The sequence below is a fragment of the Triturus cristatus genome, chromosome 4_1 (genome assembly GCF_964204655.1).
Source record: "Triturus cristatus chromosome 4_1, aTriCri1.1, whole genome shotgun sequence".
Lineage (NCBI taxonomy): Eukaryota > Metazoa > Chordata > Amphibia > Caudata > Salamandridae > Triturus > Triturus cristatus.
In genome coordinates, this window is record NC_140585.1 from 855,869,974 (window position 1) to 855,897,819 (window position 27,846).

The following is a 27,846-nucleotide window of genomic DNA, read 5'->3' on the forward strand; positions in this document are numbered from 1 at the left end:
TATCAGAACATACAATATTGAGCGCACCTACCCATATCTTCAGAAGGATTTTTACACCAACAGGGCATACTCCAATCCACAAAACAGTAGACCTTGGGGACGCTTCAATAGACGTAACAATCTTGTGGGTTTTTCCGATACCTCTGCAGATTCTTCAGATAATTCAGACCCAGGTGAGGGTACTAGTGCATCTAACTGCCCGTCTGGCCCTCCTTACTCTGGCCCTAATAGCAATTTTTTAGGTCGAGGTCACAACGAACCGCCAAAACGTGGCCGTGTCAAACAACCTCAAAGATGGTACAATCCACCAGGAGAACGCCAAACTCGCCAGAAATTTTACCAATGGTAAACGAAGTTAACTCACAATGCATACCCATCTTTAATTTGTCCCAACATGTACTCACTGATCCTGAGGTTTCCTTACTCAGTAAAGGGTTATCCTTCGTCCCTACCACTCATCCTAATTTCCTAGAACTCCATACAGAATTGCTCAGATTTTTTAGACAGTTACGTCTACACACTTTTTTTCTTTTGAATCCTTCCACACCACCCATTGGTAACACTCCCTTCAGACCTCCATCTACCTTCTCCCCTTCTACCAGTATGGTACCCAGTGAAATCACCACCTTCGAGAAATTGGTTCTTAAAGATCTATCTACTTTGGAATCTAAAAAACGCTTTATCCCCTACAACATTACCCTTCTAGAGAAAAATGCCATTTCTTCCTTGAAGTTGAACCAATCCCTAATCATCAAATCAGCGGACAAAGGCGGGGGTATTGTGCTACAAGAAAAGGATACATACACAGCAGAAATTCTTAGACAGTTATCCAATACTGATCACTATTGTAGACTCCTTACAAACCCCACCAAAGAATTACAGACACTAATTCTGCAATTAACTACAGAAGCTAAAATGCAGGGCTTCCTCAGTCAGAAGGAATTTCTCTTCCTTAATGTAAAAGCTCCCCGCACCCCAGTCATTTACACTCTCCCAAAAGTTCACAAAAATCAGAGTAACCCACCAGGACGCCCGATAGTTTCTGGTTGTGGCTCCATCCTTGAGCCCCTTGGTCAATATATAGACCATTTCATTAAGGACTTCGTACCCCTCACCCAGTGTTATATCAGAGACAGCATGTCTATGATTAACCTCATTGAACACCACCCTTTCGACCCAGTCAATGATCTTCTATGCACCATGGATGTAGAATCACTCTACACTAACATTCCACAAATCCCAGCACTCCTTGTAATTCAACAGGTTCTAGACTCCAGACCACGCCCTCACTGTGTCCCCACACTGTTCATCATCCAGCTGTTAGAACTTTGTCTCACCCGCAATTTCTTTTCCTTTGAGAATGATTTTTACCAACAAGTGAAAGGTACATCGATGGGAGCAGTTTTTGCGCCTAACCTGGCCATTCTTTATATGGACCACTTAGAAATGACTTCCATCCTCTCTCCCACGAATCCATTCCTTTCTGGTATCACCCTATGGCGTCGTTACATAGACGATATTTTTTTAATTTGGCATCACAATGAGACAACACTATGTCAATTCAACCATTGGTTGAACAATAACTGCTCAGGCCTGAATTTTACTAACACGTATGACAGATCACACATCCCATTCTTGGACCTCACCATATATCATTCCAATGGCGAACTACTCACTAAACTTTACAGGAAAAGTACTGAGAGAAACACTTTACTCTATTATGAAAGTCATCACCCCAGAGCCTTAAGAGACTCGCTACCATACTCCCAGTTTTGGCGCATTAGACGCAACTGCTTCTCCAAAGAGGATTTTTTTCTTGAAGCTGCCACTCTTAGCAAAAAACTCAGAGACCGAGGGTATCCTAAGAGACTTGTACGTAACGCTCAAAAACGAGCATGGTATTGCCCAAGGGAAGTTCTCTTATCCCCTAAAACTAAAACCAACACCGACCGTATAGTTTGTGTCACTACTTTCTCCCCCGCCTCTAATCAAATTCGGAAATCTATCTTGCAACACTGGCCAGTGTTAAATGCGGGTAATCTTTCAATAGAGCGACCTTTGTTTGCCTTCCGAAAGAGCCGTAATCTCAAGGATCATTTAGTAAGGGCCACCCTACCTTCCACTCGTCCCATGGCGACCTTGGATGCACACTGGGGTCTTGCACCCCTTATTGGTCATGCTAAATGTGGTAATTGTAATGTATGCGGCATGACCATAGAAGGAAAGAGTTTTGTATTTAACAATGTCTCTATCACTTTGACTTCGTTTTCCAATTGTAACACCAGCAATGTCATTTATTTGATTTCCTGTCCCTGTAACAAAGTGTACATTGGCCAAACTACACAAAAAGTCAAACTACGCATTGGCCAGCACAGAAGTAGAGTGCGCTGCAAAACCCTCAACGCCCCTCTTGTCGAACATTTTTCTGAAATGGGGCATACAGAGGATGACATCAAGTGGACAATTATCAAGACCATCAAACAACCCCCAAGGGGTGGGGACATCGCCAAAATCCTAAATAAAGAAGAACTTAGAATGATCATTCGTACCAACAGCATCAAAGATGGTTTGAACCGCAATGAGGACTGGACCAATCTCATTTAATCCTCACTTTAATGGCTCCGCTTCTTTTTCCCCCCCTATTACAATTTGTTTCACAGCTCTTCAGAGGTTTTCTAAAATCCACACCTTGTTGTGATTGAAATTTCTTATGTCTGACTTAGATTGACTCTTCTTAAATACTCTCTCATTGTGATGAAATATCCTGTCCTTATATGACATAAGTTCCTTCTGTCTGTCATATTGTGGCGCTTATTAAGAAATCCTTACTCTCCTTTTGACTACTGAATAACGAAAATGTGTTTGCCTCACTGATGTAACTTTTTTAATACTCGTCGCAATTTTGATGTTTTCACCTTGCTGAATCTCTAATTATGCCTCTTCCATCTCCTTGCTTCCCCCAGCATGTAGTTGTGATAATACGGCGCAGTGATGTGAAGGAATTGCATTTTATGATGTTTTTATTTTTATTTTCATTCCCACACTCTGGCACTTAATAATTTACTCTGGATTGCCTACATGCAAAATGTTTCGTCTATTGATGTACTGTTTTAAGATTTCAAAGACTCCCCTCCGGGTAAATCTTTCTTCTATCTTTACTCTCCTCTCCCATCATGGCGGCGCGTTTTCACGTTCTAGTGCCCCACACGCTCACGCTGCATGTATACCAGCACGCTTCCCTGGCCTTCCTCGTCACTTGTGCATCGTTAACTGAGGACGCCACTTGATCTCGGTAAGCGTTCAAATTCTTTGCCCCTCACGGGCTCATCCACCATTGACCATTTCACTTACCTGTACTTTCCCCCTTCCAGTGCAAACTCACGGATCACTCATCGTTGCAATTTGATCGAAATTGCCCGTTAACTCTGGATGCCTGGTACCTTCCTTCGGACCTAATTTCCAATTCTTGGATCGGAGCAACATAATCGCATTGCCCGTTTCTGAACTTAAACAGGTACCTCTCCCTGGTCGCCCCTACCGCCCCGGCGCCACTCGTTCACTTGCTGTCTGCCTCACGTGCCTTCCTTCCTTCCCCAACTATCGTTGCGGTTACCCCCGCACCTACGAGCAGCCTGTCAGACCCTTATTTTACCACAAGACGCGAGTTCTTTTATTCCGCCATTTGACCACGTCTGCATTCCGGTTTACTCACTACGGTAAGCGGGCCAATTGGCTACTCCACACCCCGTTTTTAAGACCGGTAGTCACTACTCAATGCTTGCTTTATTGTGTTTACACACTTTGCGGCTCGTATCTCGCCACCCATTGGCCTCAGAAACCATTCGTAGCACTCTCTTTTCGGCGCAAATCTAATGCTTGCCTTCCTCTTGAATTAGAAATCATCCCGTTACTGCACCAGCTCACCCGTTAGCTTCCTAAAGACCGTAACATACTCCAAATATGCATGCACTCACAAGTGGCATGTGCACTGTGCACAATCACGGCTGAAAATTCCGCGCTGCCTCATCCTAGTTCTAATTTTCCCTTTTTTTCCCCTCTTTACACTCCCATTTTCCCTCTCATTTTCCTACAGGCAATTTCTTTCAATACCAGGCTTGTACATTCTTCCGTCCTGATGATGATCCTTGTATCTCTGTAATAGGATCGAAACGTCGTCGACACCCAATCTAAACAGCGTGCACATTAACCCATTACGTAAAAAAGTGCATTGTCTGTATGGAATAAGCTTAAACACTGGATTTTGTAATTAAGCTCCTTTGCCTTGCCTGCAATGTCTGTTTGTTTTGTATATGTCTTTTTCTCCCAACGGATACAGGACTGTGTCCCACATATGTTTTGCTGTTGATTATTGGTTGTGTTTCATTGAAGAATTAAACTGGGTGTCCGGCTGGACATTCTTAATATAGTTTCGATTCTGTACTATATTTATTCCCTTTATTCCTTAAACTATTTTGAGGACCACTGTTTGTTTGAAATTAACGATTACCCAAGGTCCTCAACTACCTATTGGGTCCCCTTGTTTTGTTAGAATAGGCTATGTATTAGAAGCATGTTAAGGTTAGCCAATTGACATCTTGTACCTATCAATGTATTGGACTTTCTGCATATTGTACATATTTTAAATAATAATACATTCAATGTTTGATCATTTTATGTAATAAAATACGCCCGAGGTTTACGACCCCTAATCCAAACAGTTGTGGTGTTTTGAATTGTTTGCCTTGGGGGGAAAGGGGGGCGGTGAGCCCCACGGGAGCCGGGAGGGTCCCCACCCCAAGGGTCTTTGGTTTGATAAGGGGAGGGGGATTAGGCAGTACCAGACCATACGGCCAGATTCATTTTTTTCTATGCATGTGGGCACTGCTTGGGTCCCGGCTTGCTTATGTTTTATGAAGACTTAGCCCTGATTACCAGTGTAGGTGCTATTTAGCGCAAGTGATAAATAACAAAACCACTGAGTTCGTTATTGATCGGGTGCGAACAATAGCACCTATTACGAATTTATAGGGGATACCAAGGGGAATTTAGTGTTTAGCGCACCAAAATGCGCATGCTGTGGTAAATACTGTATGCTTTTTCCCTGTTAAATTTTGGCAGGCTTGACCTGCCAAAATTTAACAAACCTTGGGGTAGTTAATGCATCCGATAATGATCAGATACCTAAATACCTTTTAACTCGTAATTCCGGCCCCTCTGTAAATCTCCTAGGGGCCTGATTAGGAGTGGTTCGTTATATTCCGACCAATGTGTAAACAAGGGTTTTCACACGGGTCGGAATATAACGAGCCACTCATAATCATAGGAGTGGTTCTTTATATTACGACCAACGCATAAACAGGGGTTTACGCACGGGTCGCAATATAACGAGCCACTCATAATCAGGCCTCTAAAAGATCTGTGAATGCGAACCAAGGCACAGCCATCAAATCTACCTACCTACAAAGTACCCGAACAGGCAATAACCAAACAAGAGGTTTACCTTCTGTACAGACCAGGAGCGCAACGTCCATTGGTCTGAAAGGGCTTCAGCCCCCCTCCCCCTGTTGTGTGTGTCAGCCCGGCTGAGACAGCTTCCCGGGCGCACACACAACTGCACCCGAGTACTTTACAGGTTTTTAAAAGACCATTTACTTGCTAACGAGGCTTTGTTGTGTTTTCACCCCTTCTTAGAGCCCCTGTATCTCCATCCTGCATATTGCTGGAAGAATCAGCCCCCCCCCCCCCCCGAAATGTTTAGTAGCCACCCCCCCCCCGAAATTGGGCTCTAGTTGCGGCTACGGACAGTGCATTAACACAGAGACACATGATATGCATGCACGCACTAGCACACAGATAACACACAAGTTCACGCGTGAAGACAGAGCAACGCATAAAACGGCATCCATGGTCGCACAGTGCGCAGCACCTGGAAGCAGCCATGCACACAAACCAACATTGATGCACACAGAAGAGAAACATACAGGCTCTCATGCACACACTTGGGCAGGCATACATGCACCCATACCACAGACCAACAGGCATACAGCTATCATATCATACAAAAAATATTACATAGGCACCCTTAGAACTAGTGCAGCAGCCAAAAGGATGAAGATTCTAGGGCCTGCATAAGAGTAAATGTTTACAGCAGGAGTACTGAAATAATAACCATTATGTGACTGGACAAAAAATTCTGCCCCTCAAAGCCAAAAGGTCCCAGGCTGGGCCGAAGCCACAGGGCAACCCAGTGGCAAATACTTGTTGCTTCAGTGTTCTGTAAGCAATTCAGTGCTTAATTTGAGCCAGTGGTTTCCGGTGCTCTGCACTGGCACTTAATTGGTCGCACCGGCGCTTATGACAGTCTGCCATATGGTGGGCTATTTGTCTGATTTAGAGTGAGCACAACAACAGATGTTTACTAATTAATATAGGTTAAAAATGACTATTACCTGCCGCCCACACTAATCTTATAGGCTTTAGGGCCTGGAATAGTCTGAATTTTCACAGTAACTGGAGTGTGATGGTGAGTAGTTGTGCCGGTACAGTCACTGGCAGCGCTGGAAGTGACAATGTGTGGTGTAGGCTGCAGTGGCCTCCTGATGAGGGTCCTGGCTCTGAATATTTATTACAAATGAAGCTCTGAATGGTATCCGTGCCGGCAGGCGGGGGTCGCAGCAGGACTAGTGGTCTTCTCTCAGGCGGAGCCTAGGGGCTGCCCTGGGAGGGTGTATGCTGCCAGGCCGACCTTACATGGCCACCTTGGTTCTCCCACTTGTTTTCCCGCCACAGCTTTCCGTGACCTCGCTGGACTTTCCTATGAAGGTGGGCTCCAGAAGCCCCGCAGTGCCAGGGGTGCCCTGAGTCTGCATGTCACAACCGGATATGGGCCTCAGCGCCGACCGGAGGCGCTCGCGCAACGTGACCGCATCCAAGGAGTTACAAGGGAAGGAGCGACTGGAAAAGTTATAAGAGATGAAGACAAGACAAAAAAAAGTTAAGTCCCCAAAAACACAGCTAAATAATCGAAGCTTCTTCTCCTTAAAAGCCCCACGAGGGGAGGCCATAGTTGCCACCCAAATTTCCGACCCAACAAACCCCAGGCTGGGGATAACCGTCAGATTTAATACGTGCTCTACGTGCGTACAAACGATGCAACGTGTTTTACAACACCGGCTGTGCAACTGCCGTTGAGCGCTTTTCCGGTTACACCACGGCCTGTGGTTTTCCACGCCCAGGCACAATTAGCGGTCACCAGGTAGAGCCTGGAGGGGGTCCTGTAACAGACGGGCACTTTGCCTTCATTATTAGGATGTCAAGTGTGGCATGGTTGCTGCTTTGACAAAGCGCGCCTCAAGCATGGCTTTCCTTGCTGTGGGCTGCGGACACCATAGCTCATCTCTCCCGTTAACTGGACCGAACAAATGGAGGCGGTGCCGTCGCTAATGTGAGGAAGGAAAATGGCACACCCTCTCTGTAACCCTAATCCACGTAAAGAAATAGGAGACCGCCATATTGGGCGTTCTGTAGGCCCACTACTTCCATGGGCCCCAGGGCCACTTCCCCTACCGCACGGGAATAAAGACACCTAATGCCTTCCGAGAACGGGGTGGCAAACGGTGTTCTACAGACCGAAAAAAACGATGTTGTCCATGTTGTGTTTTTTGATAATGTACTGGAACAACTCCAGTTTTGCAAAACAATTTCCTTCCCGAAATTTACCTAAAAAAAGAAAGACATTCATTGTGAAAAAACAGCGCTGTTCTTCAATAAAAAAAAAAACATGGCTATAATAATGCAGTTCCTCAAAACCGACATCAGAATTCAACCGATCAAAGAGCATGATGTATCAATGTTGTGAGAAGGACAGCCTACTATGGGGGTTCATAGATCATTACCCTGGCACACAGTGCAAACACCATGATCAATTTTCATTTCTTATATAGCATACACCATTACCAAAATTATTAACTGTCTTTTGTTGTTTCACTGCGTTGTCCCAAATGGTACTCATTCTAGCTTAAACAGACCAAAGAGAACTATTGGCTTTGGCAGTATGTTTCAGCCATGTTGTACACCGGAGTGGCTGCTGTTCAGCATGGCTAAAAGTAAATAGGGTAAAGGAGAGTGGCAAGGAGCGGAGTGTCGTAAAGTGGAGTAGAGTGGAGTGTTATGGAGTGGCGTGCAGTGGAGTTGAGGGGCATGGAGAGGAGGGAAGTGCAGTGTCATGGAGTAGCATATATTATGGAGGGAGTAGAGTGTCATAGAGTGAAAGGGCATAGAGTTGAGTAGCATAGAGTGGATCACAGTGTCAGAGTTGAGTAGAGTGTCGTAGCATGGAGTGGTATAGTGTGGTGGAGCGGTGTAGAGTGGAATGGTGCAAGGTAGAATGCAGAGGTGTGGAGCAGAGTGGCGTAGAGTGGTATGGTGCAGGGTAGAATGCAGAGGTATAGAGTAGAGTGACGTAGAGTGTACTGCTGTAGAGTGCAGTAGAGTGGCATAGAATTGAGTGGTGCAGAGTGCAGTGGCGTAGAGTGCAGAGGCATGGAGTGCGGTCATTCAGAGTAAAGTGTCAGAGTGCAGGGTCGTAGAGTGTTGCAGAGTAGAGTGTTGCAGAGTAGATTGATGCAGAGTAGAGTGCAGTGGTGGAGAGGTATGTAGCGTGCAGTGACGTAGAGTGCAGTGGTATAGAGTAGAATGTTGTAGAGTATAATAGCATAAAGAGCAGTGGTGCAAAGTAGTTGGCATAGGTGCAGTGGCATTGGGTGCATTGGTTGTGAGCAAAGTGGTATAGAGTGCAGCGGTTTAGAGTACAATGGCATAGCATAGACTGCAGTCAGGCAGAGTGGAGTAGAGTGGCATAGAGTAGACTGGTTCAGGGTAGAGTGGAGAGGTGCAGGGTAGAGCACGGTGACATAGAGTAGAGTGGCACAGCATTGATTGCAGTGGCATAGAGTGGAGTGGTGCAGAGTAGAGTGGGTGTACAGTGCAGTGGCATACATTGAGTGCAGGGGCATAGAGTAGACTGTTTCAGAGTAGAATGAAGTGGTGTAGAGTGGAGTGGTGCAGTCTAGTGGCGTAGAGTGCACTGGCATAGAGTGCAGTGTTGCAGAATGGAGTGGTGCAGAGTGGAATGGACTAGACTGGAGTGGTGTAGAGTTTAGTGTCACAGAGTGCAGTGGGGCACAGTAGATTAGAGGGGCGTGGAGCGCATTGGCGTAGAGTACAGTAGAGTGCTGTGGTATAGAGTAAAGTGATGCAGAGTAGAGTGGCACAACGTTCAGTGCTGCAGAGTAGAGTGTTGTAGTGTGCAGTGGTATAGAGTAGAGTGGCATAGAGTGCATTGGTGTAAAGTACAGTTGCGTACAGTGGTGCAGAGTAAAGTGACAGCAATGGTGTTGGGTGGCATAGAGAGCAGTGTCATAGAGTATAGTGGAATACAGGGCAGTGGTGCAGAGTAGATTGGTATAGAGTGCAATGGTGTTGCTTGTATTGATTTTAAGTAAAGTGGTGTAGAGAAAATTGGTGTAGAGTGCAGTGGCATAGAGTGCAGTGGTATAAAATTCAGTGGCATAGTTTGGAGACGCATAGAGTGGATTGGCGCAGAGTGGAATAGAGTGGATTAAACTACAATGGCATAGAGTGGATTGTTTCAGAGCAGTAGAGTGAAGTGTTGTAGAGTGCAGTGGTATAGAGTAGATTAGAGTGGATTAGCGTATAGTACAATTGTGTAGAGTGGAACAAGGCAGAGTAGAGTGGCATAGAGTTCAGTGGTGGAGAGACCAGTGTTGTAGAGTGGCATAGATTGAAGTGGCATAGAGTGGGGTGGTGCAGAGTAGAGTGGTGTAAACCACATTGACATAAAGTAGAGTGGTGCAGTGGCATACAGTGCAGTAGAGTGGCAAAGAGTGCAGTGGAGTGGCATAGAGTGCAGTGGTGTAGAGTGCAGTCATGCCGAGTAGAGTGTCATAACGTGCAGTGTCGTAGAGTGGTGCAGACGAGACATAACACGTCAGCAGAATCATCTGTAATTTGTTACTTCCAGCTGAATCATCTGTAAATTGTCATGACCAGAACAACTGTATTGACTGTGTGATTGTATCGAGAAGAAGTAAAACTATGTTACATGAATTCTGGACTTTTAATTGTTTAAGGAATACACAATTGTTGAAAATTGTTCTACACATTTTGTTGTAATTGCATTAAATAGGGTGTCAGTTTTACAAGCTAATCTGTTCATACGTATAACGAGTGCTCCACAATCAATTTGGTGATATAGTTTGGGCTATGGTTAATGTTTCTGTCCAGGATCTGACAAACACCCATCATGGCAACAGATGTGGGAATAGTGTGTGAGCAACAAAACTATTGTAATCATTATGCTGTAAGGGTGGGGATGTGCAGCACTTACATCACAGTTGCCCCTTTTTAGGTCGAACATAAGGGCAGCGTGCATGCGCTGCTCGCTCTGCGAGGCATGCTGTATTATGGTATGCACTGGAAGCCCCGCCAACACTCCTCCCATATTTGTCATTGGCTTGTGTCATTGTCCTTCATAAATGCCGGCTTCTGATTTGTAAGTAGGCTTGTTTGTTCCTCCTTGGTACCGCCTTGTCTGCATTGGTTACCGCCCGTAACGACTGGACCTTTTACTTGGCTTGTTACATGGTCTGTGTATATGTGGGTGAGCACTATTTTATTTATTGACTATGGGGACAAACAATGGCGGCTGCTTTTTTGTTTGTATTTGCAGCGGGCTCACCGCTTTCCATATAGAGCACTATGCGGCTCTAACTTTAAAAGCGACTGCCCCCCACCCCCAAAGCACTCACTGCACAATGGCAAAGCTTTTTTTTTAATATTACTACTTTTTAGAAGAACGCGGCGTCCGCTTCATGGACACAGCACGTTTTTTCACTTTTTGTTTTTAAATAAAAAAATTGCTTGCTGAGCGTGGCGCCCGCTTCAGGGACACCGCGTACTGCAATACAATAGGTCTTGCTTTTGCTGAAGTTTGACCTATTGGTATTGTAAATGACAATGCATTTTAATATTATAAAAGGCATTGCCATTTACAGTGCCAATAGGTCAAAATCTTGCTATTGCGAGACCTATTGCTTTGTAAATGCTTGTTTGTTTAGAGAGCAGTGACGCAGAGTACAGTGGTGCTGAGTAGAATAGAGTGGCGTAGAGTGCACTGACATAGAGCGCAATGTTGTAGAGTGACGTAGCATGCAGTAGCGTAGAGTGCAGAGGCATAGAGTAGAATGTTGTAGAGGATAATGGCGTAAAGTGCAGTAGTGCAAAGTCATTGGCATACTAACAGTGGCGTAGGGTGTATTAGGTTTGAGTAAAGTGGTGTAGAGTGCAGTAGTGTAGAGTAGAGCAGCATAGCGCAGAGTGCAGTGGCGTAGAGTGGAGTGGCCGAGAGTGCTCTGGTATGGAGTAGATTATTGTAGAGTAGGGTAGAGTATAGTGGTGTAGGGTAGAGTGCAGTGGCATAGAGTGCAGTGGACTTTGAGAATAGTGGTGCATTTGATTGCAGTGGTATAGAGTGGAGTGCAGCAGAGTAGAGTGGCATAAACTGCAGTGGCATAGAGCGCAGTAGCATAAGTAAATTGTTTCAGAGTAGAGTTAAGTGGCGTAGAGTGGAGTGAAGCAAGGTAGCGTGGAGTAGTATAGAGTAGTGCTGTAGAATGCGTTGGCATAGAGTGCATTGTTGTGGAATGGAGTGGTGTGGACTTCTGTAGAGTGCAGTGGTGCATAGTTGAGTGCACTGGCATAGAGTAGAGTGATGAAGAGTAGACAGGCATAGAGTGAAGTGGTATAGAGTGTAGTGTCAAAGTGAGGTGATGCACAGTAGATTAGAGTGCCTTACAGTGCATTAGCGTAGAGTGCAGAAGAGTGGCATAGAGTGGTACAAAGTAGAATGCAGTTGAGCAGAGTAGAGTGGCACAGAGTAAAATGGCATAGAGTTCAGTGGCAGAGAGTGCAGTGCTGCAGAGTAGAGAGCCGTGCAGTGGTGTAGAGTAGCATAGAGTGCATTGGTGTAAAGGGCAGTGGCTTACAGTGGTGCAGAGTAACGTGGCATAGAGTGCAATGGCGTAGAGTATAGTGGCGTACAGTGCAGCGGTGCAGAGCAGATTGACAGAGTACAGTGATATAGAGTGTATTGGATTTGAGTAAAGTGGTGTAGAGTGCATTGGTATAGAGTGCATTGGCATAGAGTGGCATGGTGTGGAGTGGCACAGAGTGCAATAGAGTGGCATAGACTGCAGTGGCAGAGTAGATTGTTTCAGAGTAGAGTGAAGTGGCGTAGAGTGCAGTGGTGTACAGTGTCAGAGTGCAATGTTGCAGAGTAGATTAGAATACAGTGGCGTAGAGTTCAGTGGTGTAGAGTGGCATAAAGTAAAGTTGCAGAGTACACTATAGTAGAGTGCAGTGGTGTATAGTAGAGTGGTGTGGAGTGCATTGGTGTATAGTGCATTGGTGTAGAGTGATGCAGAGTGCAGTGGCGCAGAGTAGAGTGATGTAGAGAGAAGCGGTGTAGAGTACAGTGGTGCAGAGTAAAATAGAGCGTCATACAGTGTAGTGATGAAGAGTAGAATACAGTGGCATAGAGTATAGTGGTATAGTGGCATAGAGTGATTTGGTGCCAAGTAGATTAGCGTAGAGTGCGTTGGTTTTGAGTAAAGTGATGCAGAGTGCAGTGCCATAGAGTGCAGTGTTGCAGAGTAAGGTGGCATAGAGTGGAGCTGCGCAAAGTGGTGAAGAGTTTACTGGTGCATAGTAGTGTGAGGTAGAATACATTGGTATAGAATAGACTGGAGTGCTGTAGCGTGGAGTGTTGTAGAGTAGAGAGGCACACAGTGGAATGGTGTAGAGAAGAGTGCAATGACGCAGTGTAGAGTGGAGTGGTGAAGTGTGGAGTCGTGCAGTGGCGTGGAGTGGGGTGTGGTGGCGTAATGTTGAGTATCTGTGGAATGGTAGCGTACTGCCATTACAGACAACACATCTTCAATTGAAATGACCGTTACATTTGCACTCACATACAGTTTTACTGATAAAAGTATACAGCGCACAAATGATAATGTGTGGAAATATATTCATCCAATGTATTGATTTGATCGTCAGCACAGTCTGTACAGCCTTCCTCAATCAGGCCCCCACTAGCCAGCATGATTGTCACTTAAATCCTCTCACTTTCAAGTCAGAGAAATAAAAATAAACACCAAGCTCTCTGGAAGACACTGCCTGACACTTGACCCCTGTCTTTGAGTGCACAGCAAATGTGACAAAATAAGAGTAAGATTTAAAGGCCTGTTTACAGAAAGCGTGTTTGTGGAAAGATATAGCTAACAAGGTTTGGGCCATGGGTGGGACGAACTTGAGCTGTACAGCCTAAAGTAAATAAAGCCAACAAACAGAAAATCAGAAAATGTGAGTTACAAACTACAAAGCCAATGGTAAGCAATGGGCAGAATGCATTCCTAGGTCAATTTTCTGAATGGCTCCAAGATGTCTTTAGCGAACCAGACAGCTGCGTTGTGGTAGGTTGAAACCACACGCAACTGCAATGCAATAGGTCTCGCATTTGCGAGAGTTTGAGCTAATGGCATTGTAAATGACAATGCCTTTTTTATTTATGTGTTGGTTTTTAAAAACTGATAAATAAAAGGCAGTCATTTACAATGCCAATACCTTAAACTCTTGCAAATGCAAGACCTATTGCATTGCAAATGCTTATTTTTATCCTTTGTGTTTTCCTTCTTATCTGGGTAGCTTTAATATCATTGTTAACATCGAACCCATCAATCTCGAGATAATTTCTGATGTGAACTAAAAAAAGGTTAAAGGCATAAAAATTATTAATAAAGTGGAAAGTGGGTAACTTTGTCTTTTACCACACCGTAAGCTACAAAAGAAATCAGTGAAAATACACACAAAAAAATGTATATGTAGGGAAGGGACAAATGACTGATTGGAGGGGCAAAGAAGAGGTAAAAAGCAAAAGAAGGAAGAGATTGCATGAAATAATGAATAAAGAAGGAAGAAATGATGGACTGAAATAATGCATGAAAACTGAGAATAGGAAGAAACAAAGGAAGGAGAGGAATGGAAGGAAGGAAGAATAAAAGGACGGAAGAAAGAAAGACAGATGGAAATGAACAGGCAACAATAAAAGATGGAGAACAAAGGGAAGAAAGGAGAATGAGGGAAACAAGAAAGGGAAAAAGAAAGGAAGCAGGGAAGTTAGGGAGAAAAAAAAGGAAGAAAAGGGGAAGAATGAAGATAGGAAGAAATAAAGATGTGAAGGAAAGGAGGAAATAAAGAAGGAAAGGAGTGAAGCAAGGAAGGAGAGTGGGGAGTAAATACATAGGGAAGTCAGAATGGAATGAAGCAAGGGTAGAAAGAAAGAAGGAATCATGAAGATCATCGCTTCAATCAAGTGTGTGCAAAAACAGAAGAAAGAAATAACAAGCAAAAAATGAGACCACAGACAATCGTCAAAGATGAGGAAGGCTGAGGAAGAGCCACATCCGGGAGAGGGGGCAAGTGGGGAGCAGCGGGCTGTCTTTGCCGCTAATATTTGAGACGTTTGAACTGCTCGTTCAAAACTTGTATTCGTTTGACATCCTTTTAGCGTTTCTGGCAGGTTTGTAGAAGTCTTCTTGGCTCCTCCAAGAGGCTTGGCGCTAGCCTCGCAAGCCCTCTTCTCCTCTACACATAAAGGAGAGCTGCCATTTATGGCCGACAGCGCATCCCCAGAGAGCGAGGGGCGCCTGACTGAGTGTCAGAGTGCCTCCCCAGAGGCCTCACTCTCACACACACCCTCCGGATGGCGTCGTCTGCAGACTCAGGCAGCAGCTCCCGAGCAGGACGTCTGATTCCTATGGCGCGTTCACACCCTCTGTCCAGTGCAGATTTATGTTTTCTAAGTTAGACAAGCAAAACGGCACAGGGCCACAAAGAGGAGTGGTGGGGGCGGGCACACAGAGACAAGGAGGCACTGCAGCTGCCGCCCTGCACGCCGCTGCTCGCTCCTGCGTCAAAACGCCGTGGGAGTGAACCTTTCAGAAGAGGTGGGACATGCCATTTGCAGGCTTTGATTCTAAAAAGACACACGCAAAAGCCAATCCAATGCATGGGAGGAGTCAGACCCACACAAAGTAGATACAAGAAACCTTGCAGAGCAGCGCAGGAGGAGGAGCAAAAGATAAAGAAGGAAGAAATATAAAAAAGAGGAGGAAAAAAGAGAAAAAGGAGGAGGAGGAGGAAGAATAAAAAAGAATGAGGCGGAGTAAGAAATAGAAAGAGGAGGATAAAGAGGAAGAAATGCAGAAAGGGAGAGTAAAACAGAAAAAGGAGGCAGAAACAATAAAGAAAAAGAAATAAGAGGAGGAAGAAAGAGGTAAGAGGAGGGGTAATAGAAAAATACAAGCATTTGCAATGCAATAGGTCTCGCATTTGCGAGAGTTTGAGCTATGAGCATTGTAAATGACAGTGCCTTTTATTTATGTTTTTAAAAAACCAAACTTAAATAAAAATCATTGTCATTTACAATGCCAATAGCTCAAACTCGTATAAATGCGAGACCTATTGCATTGCAAATGCTTGTTTATTGTGTGGAGCACCAGAGAGTTTTCCGATTAGCTCCGAGCAATGCGCATCAGTGCTTTTTAAAAAGCTTTCACAATAATAAAAAAAGCACAGAAAAACAAGGGAGGAATGTTGGGTAGTAAAGCAGGATAGAGGGTAGGGTGGGGTGGCAGGCAGTGGGAAAGCAAGCAGAAACAGCTGGCAGGAGGCACGGGGGCGAAGAGAACCAACACAAGACACGGAGCTTGGTTGCTGATAAAGTAAAACAAAGGGTCTGGAATAGGGTGACCCATTTCAGAAATCCAACTAGGTTAACCAAGGGCGGCAGCGACTAGAAAGGCCATAAATTTCATTAGCAGATAACAACCAAAAGTGAAGCGAAAGCACGTGACCAACGAGAAATGCAGCTATTAAGCCCCTGTATGTGGAGAGTGGCACACTGCACAAATGCCCTATAGCATACCATATATATTAGCTGCAGTTTTTTATGTTTTAATATGTTTTGTTCATTAGCGTACTGGGAAACACGGGGTGAAATTCAGCCCCTGTATGGATTGAGCGGCGCACCGCACAACTGCTCTATAGCATACCGATATTTTAAATGTACTGTAATGCATAATTTATAGCAAAGATAAGTGGAAAGGAGCAAAATTGTATGCACTGTAACTGTTGTGATATTGTTCCATGTAAAATTACTAATGGGGTAGGATAACTGGCACAATAATTGGTGTGCCATGTTTATAGACATGATAACATATGATGGGGCATTATTTCCTCCACAGACACTTTCTGAAGCAGCTGATGGCATGCACAATAACTGATGGTGCATTATATTAGAATGATAGTTAGATTGCCTCCATACTCTCGCTGTCTTTTTCAGTGCTTTCATTAGGGAGCGAAGTTTATCACTGAACCATGGTGCATATTTACCTACAGAACGCTGTCACGTAGATTATGGAGGAGCTATATTATTAAGAGAATTAGTTATGATAGATCAGTCGAGATTGTATTTTTTAGTTGGGTTTGTCACCTCAACTGTTGTGATGCAAGCCGGGCACAAAAGTGGTAACAAATCTGTTCCCACAACCGTAAAGTTACAAAGACCATATTTAGGAAAGCTTAAAGCGGGAATCAATGATCAATCATTTCTTACTAATGCCCCACAGTTAAATTTTCCCTCTGGTGCCTGCTATCTTGCCATCAACCGCCCATGACTGCCACCCATCAATGGCAATATACATTTCATCACAGACCAAAGGCCCCCAGTGTCCTCCATCAGTCTCCCAACGCCCTAACAATACCCTCTTGCACACACTCACAAATACATTCCAAAGTATATTCTTAAATGCATCTTTAACTTATTTTTTGACACGGAAAAACAATGTTTTCATAACAAAATAAAAACGGGTAAAGGAAATGACGCACCCGTTGATTGAGTGATTCGTTCAGGGTCACTCACACAACGCGCTCTCGAGGGGAAGCAGGAATTAGAATGTAGTTCTTAGACTGCTCAGCTAATAGGCCACGGTGGCCACCCATCCCCATAACCCAGAGTGCAGTGTATTTCAGTCCGATGCAAAAGTAAAGCCATGCCCCAATAATGCCAGGATGCACATTAAGCATCGTGCTTCCTTACTCAGTAGAATTAACCCTCCAGGTAAAGGCTTGAGAAATTAAGACCATCCACAGCCTGGGAAAGCCATGGGTGAGATGCCGCTTTCTGGCAGCACCTCTTTTCCCTCTGCTTGGAGGTCTGACCACGCCTCGGCTGACTGCAACTCCTCGATGAAAACTAAAAGCTTACAGATTCACTGCTTACAACGTCGAGCATTTCTAACGTGTTTGATGAAAAGGAACCAGTCGCTCATTATTACGCCAAGACAGGTAGCTATGATGCAGGTGCCCGTGAAACTCTATAAATATTTTATACACCTTTTTTATAGCGCTTGGTGACAGAGTGCCTGATTTAGAGTATGGAATTGGCAGACGGGTATATCCTAATGCACGTGCATTCTACTTTACTTGTAATAAGTGACGGATATCCCGTACACGATTTGGACGGAGTATCCGTGCACCCCGCTCTAAATCAGGCCCAGAGTCTTGCAGCTTCTTGGCGCTCTAAATAACAGGTGTAACTATCATCCACCTCGCTGCTATGCTAGTTTAACCTTTCAGACTCGGCCCAGGTGAGGCTGTTGTGCTTTTTATAGCTTTTTGTTCCAGGAGTAGGATGCTACATTTAACAAGCTTTGGCAACGCGGCCGCGAAAGTGAAAGTGATCGCGATTACGATCGCGTGCTAGGAAAGACACATGGCGCTGCGCGCGTGCACGTTCACGTGCACTGAAGCTTTAGGCCACGGCAGCACTTCGTAAAGCCTGTATACAAAATGTCTCGGCCAGATCAGCGCAAGCGCTGGATCAGGCGAGACCTAAAAAATGAGGAATAGGAGAAAGGAAGAGGAGGAGGAGGAGAAGGAGGAGCTGCTGTTTAGGCTGTTGGCTATATATTTAGCTATTCCTGGTCAAATCACCACTTGTTGCACCAAACAAGCAAGTTGTAACCACTGAATTTACATTTCCTCTCCTCTGCATCCACTCATAACCAGTATTCTTAGTTAAAAGGGGACAGTGAGGGCCACAGCAGTAAGGAGGCAGAAACATGTTGACACTATTCAGGGACTGCATTGAACAGACTGCTTAGTGCATTGCTTTTATTGATGCATAAGGGATACATCAATAAAGTTGTTTTAGTACTTTACCACCTCTTATGCTTTTCTTTTCGAACAATAGGTCCCACTTACCTCACAAGCAGGAAGTCAAATCTGTATTTCTTTATATACAGCTCCAGTGAGAGCCCATCATGTATACCTTGAGAACACTTCAATGAAGTGAGGCCCACTGATGAAGCAAGCCACCCTGGTGGATGAGGGCCTTCATCCTTTTTTTGGGAAACCCTATACCTCAATACCTCAGTGTTAGGTAGTCCCAGGCACTCTGCATATGTGTCAGGCTTTCGTTTGGATTACAAACATAATGGGACCATATATTCATGTCAGATTATATATAACCCAGTTCCCCGCATACATCACCATGTAGATATATAGCGTTATCAGGATCACGAAAACTTAGAATATACAATTATGGCTTATGGTGGTAATGCTTTTAGACCGCTACAATTTAAATGGTGGTCCAGAAATCTCAAACAAAAATGTGATAACCAAAAAAGAATGTGTCATTACGCTCAAAAAAAGTCGACTTGCTTCACAATGAATAGTTTGGCAAATAGAAAAAAACGCTGAACCTTTCAAAGGTAGCTTCTTTATGGTTCATCTTTTATTAAAAGATTAAATTATGCATTAGCAATGGTAATTTCTACTTCTACCCCAGGCTCTATACTCATGGATGTGATCTGCTTCACAATCTCAGAAGGACTATGGAGGTCAATGAAGCGCTTGTGAATACGCTTCTGGAAACGACCCCAAGTTTGGGAACCTTCACCACGAGGGGTCTTTCGAGTAGTAATACGCAAAGTCTTGGTAGACATGCGAACTGGTCCCTTCACTTTCAGGTTTTTCTGTTTAGCACCCCTAATGAGATCAGCAAACCCTTTTTCAAGTGACTTCACAGTGCGACTAGTCTGGGTGATTCTGTTGCGGTGGATAGCTGCTTCCTGTTCCACGGGGGCTTTACCGGCGTCTTTAAATGCCATGGCTAATATGCTTCCTGGTCGACTTATTCATCCCCAAATAAAGAAACGAATAAACAGCGGTGAGCCAGGAAAGCAGACCTTGCTGTCCTCGAAACATTATGGCTCATATTAACACATACGGATCTCTATTAACACGTAAGTAGTAAGTCTAACCTAATACGTCATTGTAGCGTTTCTGCTGCCTCTAAGCACAGTATGTAACAGAGATTATAGCGTTCCAGTTTCATACTGCTTAATTTACTGACCCCACAAAACTGAGCTGATCTTTCAAGGATTGGAAGTAGTGGCCTGAATATCACTAAATGTCTGTAGTTACCATTCAATTAACTGGATTTCCAAACTCACCCCCACATACAGCTAAAGATGCTCATCATGCCCGTTCTTCATGTCCAAGTATCGCACTTTTATTTAACACAGGAGCACTTCAAGTGGGCATACAGCAGCAATTGATGCCTGCATTGTATTAGTTCAGATTGTCTAAGCCACCTCAATATTGCACAGAGGGTGGTAATAATAATGATGTGAACCCGGGACCGAGGGCCCGCCGCATTGCAGTCAGTGGTTGCATGGCAGACCCATGTTAGGAGAAGAACTTGCTTTGGATGAGCAGCAAAAGGACCAGAACAAAGTAGGACACCCAGAGATTTCCATCACTGGTCGTTTTCTCATGTCCAACGCCAGCAAATGTGCCTATTAATTAATTAATAATATTCTGGAAGACTGCTAAGGGATCAAATTATCTATGATTGTTAGACGTGAATACCCTCGATGCATTTTATATGCTTTTATTCCACAGGACAACTCAAAACTCAACAGGTAAACATCAGATTTTGCTGTGGTACCAAACCACCTTTAACCCAGTGAGCAAGAGTTCCCTGAACCTACCTGTCACGATACACCAATAGTACCGCTTAGACACAACCCTAGAGCCATCAACGCACACATGGATCCAAGCAGTATAGGTATTTATGCATTTGCGCCACCAGCAGCGCATCTGTGTTAAGTAATATCCATACCTCACTCTAGGACATCATAAACATTCAACAGAAACCCTGCCACCAACACACACAGAGCACAGCTCTGAACCATATAGTTGGCTAAGATTTTGCCACCACAGTAACACATCTGGATCAATCCATCTCATACTTTTCATGACACCAGTAGCATCATCAGGCACACAAGACAGAGCCACGTCACGGGCTATGTATTGACAACTCAACATATTGTTATGCTCACAATCAATCTACAAGTCAATACTTCAGAAGAAATAGATGTGAATTAACCACACCTACACACAGACAGAATTGCATCAAAGCCATATTATGGTCAAAGATGCCTTGGAACATAACAGCCACTCGGGTCCAAGCAATGGAAACCGTACACCCCAGCAGAGCAAACGTAAAATCAGTATCCTTCAGAATACACATCTGTGCACACGATACTCTCTCAGATCACAGCAGGAGCCACCATGCAATATAATTCAACAACAATGTCTCAATGTGGGTTTCATTTTAAGGAACAAATATAGTAAACAAAAATAAAGTTTGTTAAGGAGTAAATCAACGTAGGGAGAGACACAGGGAGACAAAAATCAGTTGAAGTTTTTGTATTTTGAAACACTTAAAGCATGTTGGACATATTAAGCATCATATGTACAATTCACATGGATAGGAAGCACTGCGTTACATTACTGGAAATGTAACCGATAAAATACTGTGCACAAGTGCTCGTGAAGGTTGTGATGGCGCAAGTGACACATGAAGTGATATATACAGCAGTGAAACAGGGTGCAACAGGGAGTAAAGCGATACAATAAGTCTTGTAGAATTAGGGCATCCAAACAATCAATGGTGAAAGATTATGGAGAACAATAAATAGGATGCCCAAAGCATAAGAGCGCCAAAATTAACGCTGTTGGAGTCGACGGCATTTCGGCCTGTAGAAATCTAGGCCATCATCAGGACTGGTTACATACAATTTTAAGGCAGTGTTGTTGCTACACGGGGGAGGGGTAACAACCAGATAGACACGGACCTTGCCTGACTAACGCCGGCTCTCTGCACGCCACGGATGTTCCTGTGCCCGATTCATTCGTCTGATAATCAGTACCCATTGACTGGGTTCCGAGCCGCCCTTTGTTTCACATTCCCCGACTGAACACACGGAACTCGCAAATCCTTCCGAGGCCGTGTCTATCTGGTGTCACTTGCGCCATCACAACCTTCACGAGCACTTGTGCACAGTATTTTATTGGTTACATTTCCAGTAATGTAACGCAGTGCTTCCTATCCATGTGACTTGTACATATGATGCTTAATATGTCCAACATGCTTTAAGTGTTTCAAAATACAAAAACTTCAACTGATTTGTCTCTCTGTGTCTCTCCCTACGTTGATTTACTCCTTAACAAACTTTATTTTTGTTTACTATATTTGGTCCTTAACCCCTTCGGTGCTCATGACGGAACGGTTCCGTCATGAGCGTCGGTTGAGCTGTGCTCATGACGGAACCGTTCCGTCATGACCACGCCCGCGCAAGAAACGGTCAGCACTGGGCGGGAATCGGCGCCGCATGGAAGGGGTTAAAATGAAACCCACATTGAGACATTGTTGTTTGATATAATGTACAGCCCCAGTCTCACTGTGGTTTACGGGCTACCTCCTGTGGTCTGATATTGTATGCAATATAATTCAGCAGTAAACAGTGGCGTAATGCAACATGATGGGACCTAGGGCAGAGTGTGATAGGAGATCTCGCAGCCTTCCATATCTCACAGTCATCGGGCTTAGGCTGTATGGCAGCCCCCTGAAGGGTTGGGGGCCTTTCTACGTTATACCTGTGTCAGTAAACAATATATTAGTCTAGTCTAACTTTGCTGCCCACTGTTCAATGAGTCACCAGCCTGAAAACAATATGGAGCTCATGGTATGAATATACAATATGTTAACAGAGCCTTGGCTCCTGGTCAACAGCGAGTACCCTAGATCCTCACAGGTTGTTATGGCACTATCAGGCAACACAAATGGTAATAAAACTAGGGAAGCACACATAACACCACAATAGCTAATAATAATAATGCAAATAAACGACATTTCATAAGACTCAAACAGGGTTTGGTTCTTTCTCTGATCAGAACACATTTTGCGATGCACAGGGGCGGATTAAAGTGGTGCTAACTGGTTTAATTGCTTCAATTCGTTGGGGTAGGGGCAGATGGACGATAAACTTGCATTGACCTTCTTGAGTACAGTACAGCGCTGAAGTGTGTCAACTTACACATTCTGTTTTCAGCCAGTGACCGGCCGCCGGAGTTGTTTACTCTCTCCTTGGCACAGGCCCCCGCGCCCAGTGTTCTTGGAAGACCTGTGGTGGCCCCGCGCGAGGCACCCAGAGCCCACTCGCTGTGCACGTGCACACTTAGAGCAGATGCTGCTGAGCAGCGCTGCACTAAAGCCTGGTGTCACTTTCACGCACGCCTGGCCTGGAGCTCTGTCCAAACAAGGAGTCCCTGCATGCTGCGGCGAAGGGCTGCTTCTCCCGCGAGATGTGCTAGGCCTGCCTACCGCTGGTACTACCTCCCTCCTTTTTATGTGGCAAAAGAATAGGTACCACCTGCTCGTATTAAAATATTCCCCTCTGTGGTAAAAGTGCAGGTACTACCATAATTGAATCAAATTAAATATGTTGGCAGAGTGCTCAACGCCCTAAGGCGTCTAGGCGTCTAGGCGCTAGCGTCGTCCGTGAATAAGAACAGATCTATAGGCAGAGATGATGGTATTAAGGCATCTCCTTTTGTGAAAAGAGCCATGTTTTTAGTTGTTTCCTAAACTGCAGGAGGTTAAAAGATGCTTTGATACTTCGAGGGAGCGTATTCCATAACTTAATGGTGACATCTTTAAAACTTCTCCCTCCCCAGGCGGCTCTTTTAAATTTTGGGCATGCCATACATTTAGTATAACTGGAACGGACTCGCTCCCAGAAGCCAGCGGCATTCAGGGTGCACGTCTCGTTTCTGTGGGGCAATGAAAACGGGAGCAGTACTTTAGAATTCTGTATATGTGTTGGCGCCTCAGTGTGTCGCAAAAGTAATACGACATTTTTGCGAGCATCAGGGTCGACCTGAGTTCCGGCCTCCGCGCAGTGAAACCCGTCACCATCCTGTGCTGCCCTGGCCATTGCCCTGCATTCCTGGCACCTTTATTCCGCTGGCTGGCGGGGGAATCCTTACCTGCGGCTAGAGAGGGGCCGAAGCCAAGGTGTGCTTCTTGCCAGGGCCGGTCCTAGGACTTTTGGGGCCCCGGGCAATAAAGGAGGCCCCCCTAATTTGCATACAGCGTGAACTCACAGAAAATGACATCATAGGAAGTGGCACCAATTGTCTATTTTTGAGCGACTTTGCAAGAATCAACTTTCTTGTTGCGTATATCAGTAAAACAATAACATATATATTAACACTAATAGAATAAGCACATATATTTTAAATTTCAATTAACTGGAAATACATTATGTTAGTCACACTGGATGGAAAGGGTTGGCCAGGTCTCTTCAAAATGTATACGTTCAATCAGATGGTTTCCAGATTAGTGAATTAGATATGTATATATGCATGCAGTATTTATATAGGACAGGGAATGGACCCCTCAAATCATGTAGCACTTGACCAAGTCTGTGAGGCCCACAGAAGGGTCGGCCTATCCCTGAGCCATTCCTGCCATGGTCCAGCACTGCAAAGCGCATGGGAGGGCTCTTCCTCCCCTAGAACTTGTAGCATTGGGCCATGGCTGGGATCCCTTGATGAAGAGAACCAATCCCTAAATTCTAAAGGTGAAGAACATCCTCCACCCACCCTATCCCTAGGCATCCACCCGGGATTGAAGTCAACGTTCTATTATTACCTTGTAGGACACCTAGCGTGCTTGTGGGTTCACCAAGAAGGTGTATATATGGAGGTTACCAAAAATCAATAAGTTCATGTTGAGGTTTTCATTCCACTACGCCCTGTCCTAAATCAGGCTCCTATTCTCTTTAACATATAAAGCATACTGGGAAACCTATGCGTCTTCAAACAAGCAATCTTGGTTATCTTACTTGACCAAATTGTTTGATCTTGGGCAAATCATGTTCTTCCTGTACTTTAACTCCTTATCTGCCATTATCTCATGGGCTGACTGGCCATTATCGTAAAGATTTTATGGTGAGTGCTGCTCGTTCTGGGGTGATTCATTCACATTTTTTACATTCCTCAATTTTAGCAACTCTAAAGGTGAACATGTTTAATAAAGTGGCCTGTGTACGGCACTTCCTTTGGTACAAGTCCTCCATCCCAGTTACCATGTTAGTAAATGCTGCCCCCCGTACAGGGGAACCAGTGTTAAGATATGCCACTTGGCTGGGCTGCTCCAGGCTCTCCAGCTAAACTGTATGTTTTATAACCCATATTGATTAGACAGCTTGCATGAATCAGTGCCTTGGCTAGCACAAAAGGTTAGACGTTTGATATCCTGCAGGAACTCACTACAGTATGCTGTGCAAACATCTAAAAGAAAGAGCAGAGCAAGCCAGCACACTGCCATCCTAATTTGGTAGGCATCCATGGCTGTGATGTCCCTGGGAGTGAAAGCCTCTCCTGACTCGCAGCGCTGGATCATGGTCGTGAGGCGTAAATGAGCGGGCCAGCAGTGTAGCAATAGTGCCATGGGTCATGGAGGTTAAGGGAATGTAAATCGACCACTCTTCTCTCCCTCCCCCGGCCCGATCCCCAGGATGGATGTACAGTACATCCATAATTTTGGTAATTATAGTCCAAAACACCCAGGCTCCAGTGCCATTGTACCTTCTGCACTAATGATACCTAAGACCTTGGGAGGGGCCACATTCCATGGGCCTCGCAGCCATAGTCCTGTAAAAGACTACCATAGTTTAGTTCCACTTTCACTGCACCTGCTGCTCCATAATTAGCTACGCCCATACAAGGGGTATCACAGTGATGGTCCTGTGATGCGAGGCCTTTTAGCGTAGGAACATGGTTGAGAGGGGAGGGGAACCTTTGCCATATCAGTGGGGCATCGAGCCCTGGGCAAACAAGGTAAATTGTTCCTCCGGCCACTGAATGGACAGTAAAATACAGCCATAATTTAAGTGCGTTGACCCCAAAAACCCACCAGGCAAGCGTGACCCTGCACTTGCTATGCTATCTATAGCTCCGACCCTCGGAGCCATGGTTCAGTGCTGGGAGGCCTAGGACAGAAGGCTCCCTTTCTTGGGTCTCTGAGCACCGGACCAAGGCTTGAAAGCCTGGGAGAGGATAGGCTTTTCCTGGTCCTCGCAGTTCTAGGTCATGGCTCCGAGGTGCATGGGGAAAGGGACCAATGGCATAGGATGGGCTCTGATACAAGTAAATGAAGCTGGACAGTAAAACACAACATTCATGTTGGTGCACTGGATCCTTGCCACCCATAAACCCTGGTGCCACAACACCTGCTGCACTGCTGATAGCTACACCCATGAGAGAGCCCCCACCCCATTGTCTCATAGCCGTGGAACAGTGCCTCAAAGCACATGGGTGGGCTCTGCCTGCCCTGGGCATACAACCATGGCTGAGAGGCCCAGGGGAGAATCTGCCCTCAACCTCACAGTGCGGAAACATGGCTGTGAGGCCTGTGGAAGAGAGGCAAGTTACATAGCAATGGTGCCATGGCCCTGGTGCAAAGGAAAAGCATCTCCTCAACCTTGACCACTGCCTGCACAATAACATGCTGCCATAATCTGGGTACCTAATACCCCTGGCTCGGTACTAGGTGTAGGTGAGGGAGCCTAACTCTCCTGGGCCTTGCAGCACTGGACCACGGCTTTGCGCCCTAGAGTGCCCCCCACTCCACACTGCCCTGGGCCTCTCAACCATGGCTTAGAGCGGCGAGGCCCAGGAGAGCGGAGCCCAGTGTGATGGAGCCATCTTCCCTGGGTCTCGCAACAATGGTCTGACGCTGCAAGCCCAGTTAATGGGGGTTTCCTCCCCTAGTTGTTCCCCTCATGATCCAGAGCTACGAGAGCCTGGGGAGTGGGTAGGAGCTTTTCCCTGGGTCTCACTTCTAAGGTCTAGTGCTGTGAGGCCAAGGAGGTATGGTCCCACTCCACTATGTCCCCAGCAATGGTCTAGCACTGCGGGGGTCCCATCCCCAGGGTAGGTCCCATCCTCTGGTCCTCAAATCTACTGGCAGGTGTGGCAAGGCCATTAGAGGAGGCCCCACTGACTTGGGCCTCACATCCATGGTCTAATGCTGCAAGTCTCAGAGGAGAAGAGTATCCATTCATGGGCCATGTGGATATGACCCAGCACTGTGAGTCCCAGGAGAGGGGTCCCCTGGAGCTCACATGCGTGGTCTAGCACATAAAAGATTTTTGACCTTCATTTTAAATCTCTGCCTCCGACACAGACCATCTTAAAATAATTCAGATGGAGATAGAGTTTATTGATTGTTATTGCTATTCATACTATATATGATTTCTGATCCAGGTACCACATCCTTGAGTAAGCCTTTACTCCTCACTATTGCAAATTATGAGTGACAAGTTTAGAAAATCAACTCTGGTATTCAAATGGAATGAATTGCCTAAGCTTTTAAACACCAGTAGCAAATATCAGTTTCTAGTAGTAACCCCTGCCAGAGGACCATGTCCAGTGGGCATGTTTTAGCCAGGGAACTATAATATTTGACATCTAATCTCAGCTTTACAATTTCACCTAGACATTATTATAGAATGACATTTCCCTGAGAATGGCATCCCCTTGGCCTTGCCATAGGAAACACTGACACTCCAGTTGTGTTCCAGTGGATTAGCTGTAAATGTGGAACGGGGAGCCACTTTATTTTATCCCGGCCTCCCACCTGGACAAATTGTGTGTTCCTGGGCAATCACTCTTCTGAATTTATTGCTGTGCTCTTTTTTTGGGGCAAGATTGGGAGTATTTTGATTCCATTTAAAAACTGCTACAAAGCATATGATTGCAATATGGACTAAGGGCCTGATTACGACTACAGCTGTCCATTGGACCGCCGTAGCCAACGTGGCAGTCCACCTGCAGTATTATGACTTTGGTTGTTGGACTCCCACAGGACAGCTGCACCAGGTCAGAGGCTGCACTATGCTGGCCATGCCGCTGCAGCCCCACCGAGCAAATTACGAGTTGCCTCACCACCATCTTTTCATGGAGGTGAGACTGCCATGAAAAGGGTGGTGGTGAGGCAACGGGCCCTCTTGTGCCTCTGTGCGTTCGGGTGCGTGCAGGGGGGGGGGCGTTTTGCCCACCTGTAGTTTTGCACCCTCAGTTTCTGCACAGTAAGGAATGCATGAGATGGTGCATTCATTCCCATGCAGGAACGTACTGCGTGAGTCCCAAGGCGGAGCCTTTCTAAGGCTTTCCAATGAGCCTTAGAGAGGCACCTCCAGCAGCACATCTGCCCGCCAAGGATTACAGTTGTAATTTGGCAGGCGGTGTAGGGACGGCTTTGGCAGTCCTCCCCGTGGAGCACTTGTGTGG

General features: G+C 45.4%; 1 protein-coding gene and 1 pseudogene across 1 annotated transcript in view; both read right to left on the reverse strand.

Moving 5' to 3' along the window:
- PFKFB3 (6-phosphofructo-2-kinase/fructose-2,6-biphosphatase 3) overlaps nt 1-27,846 on the reverse strand; it is a 269,808-nt gene that overhangs the window by 77,537 nt on the left and 164,425 nt on the right. The window lies entirely within an intron of this gene.
- Nucleotides 18,948-19,307, reverse strand: LOC146855660 (small ribosomal subunit protein uS10 pseudogene; annotated as a pseudogene).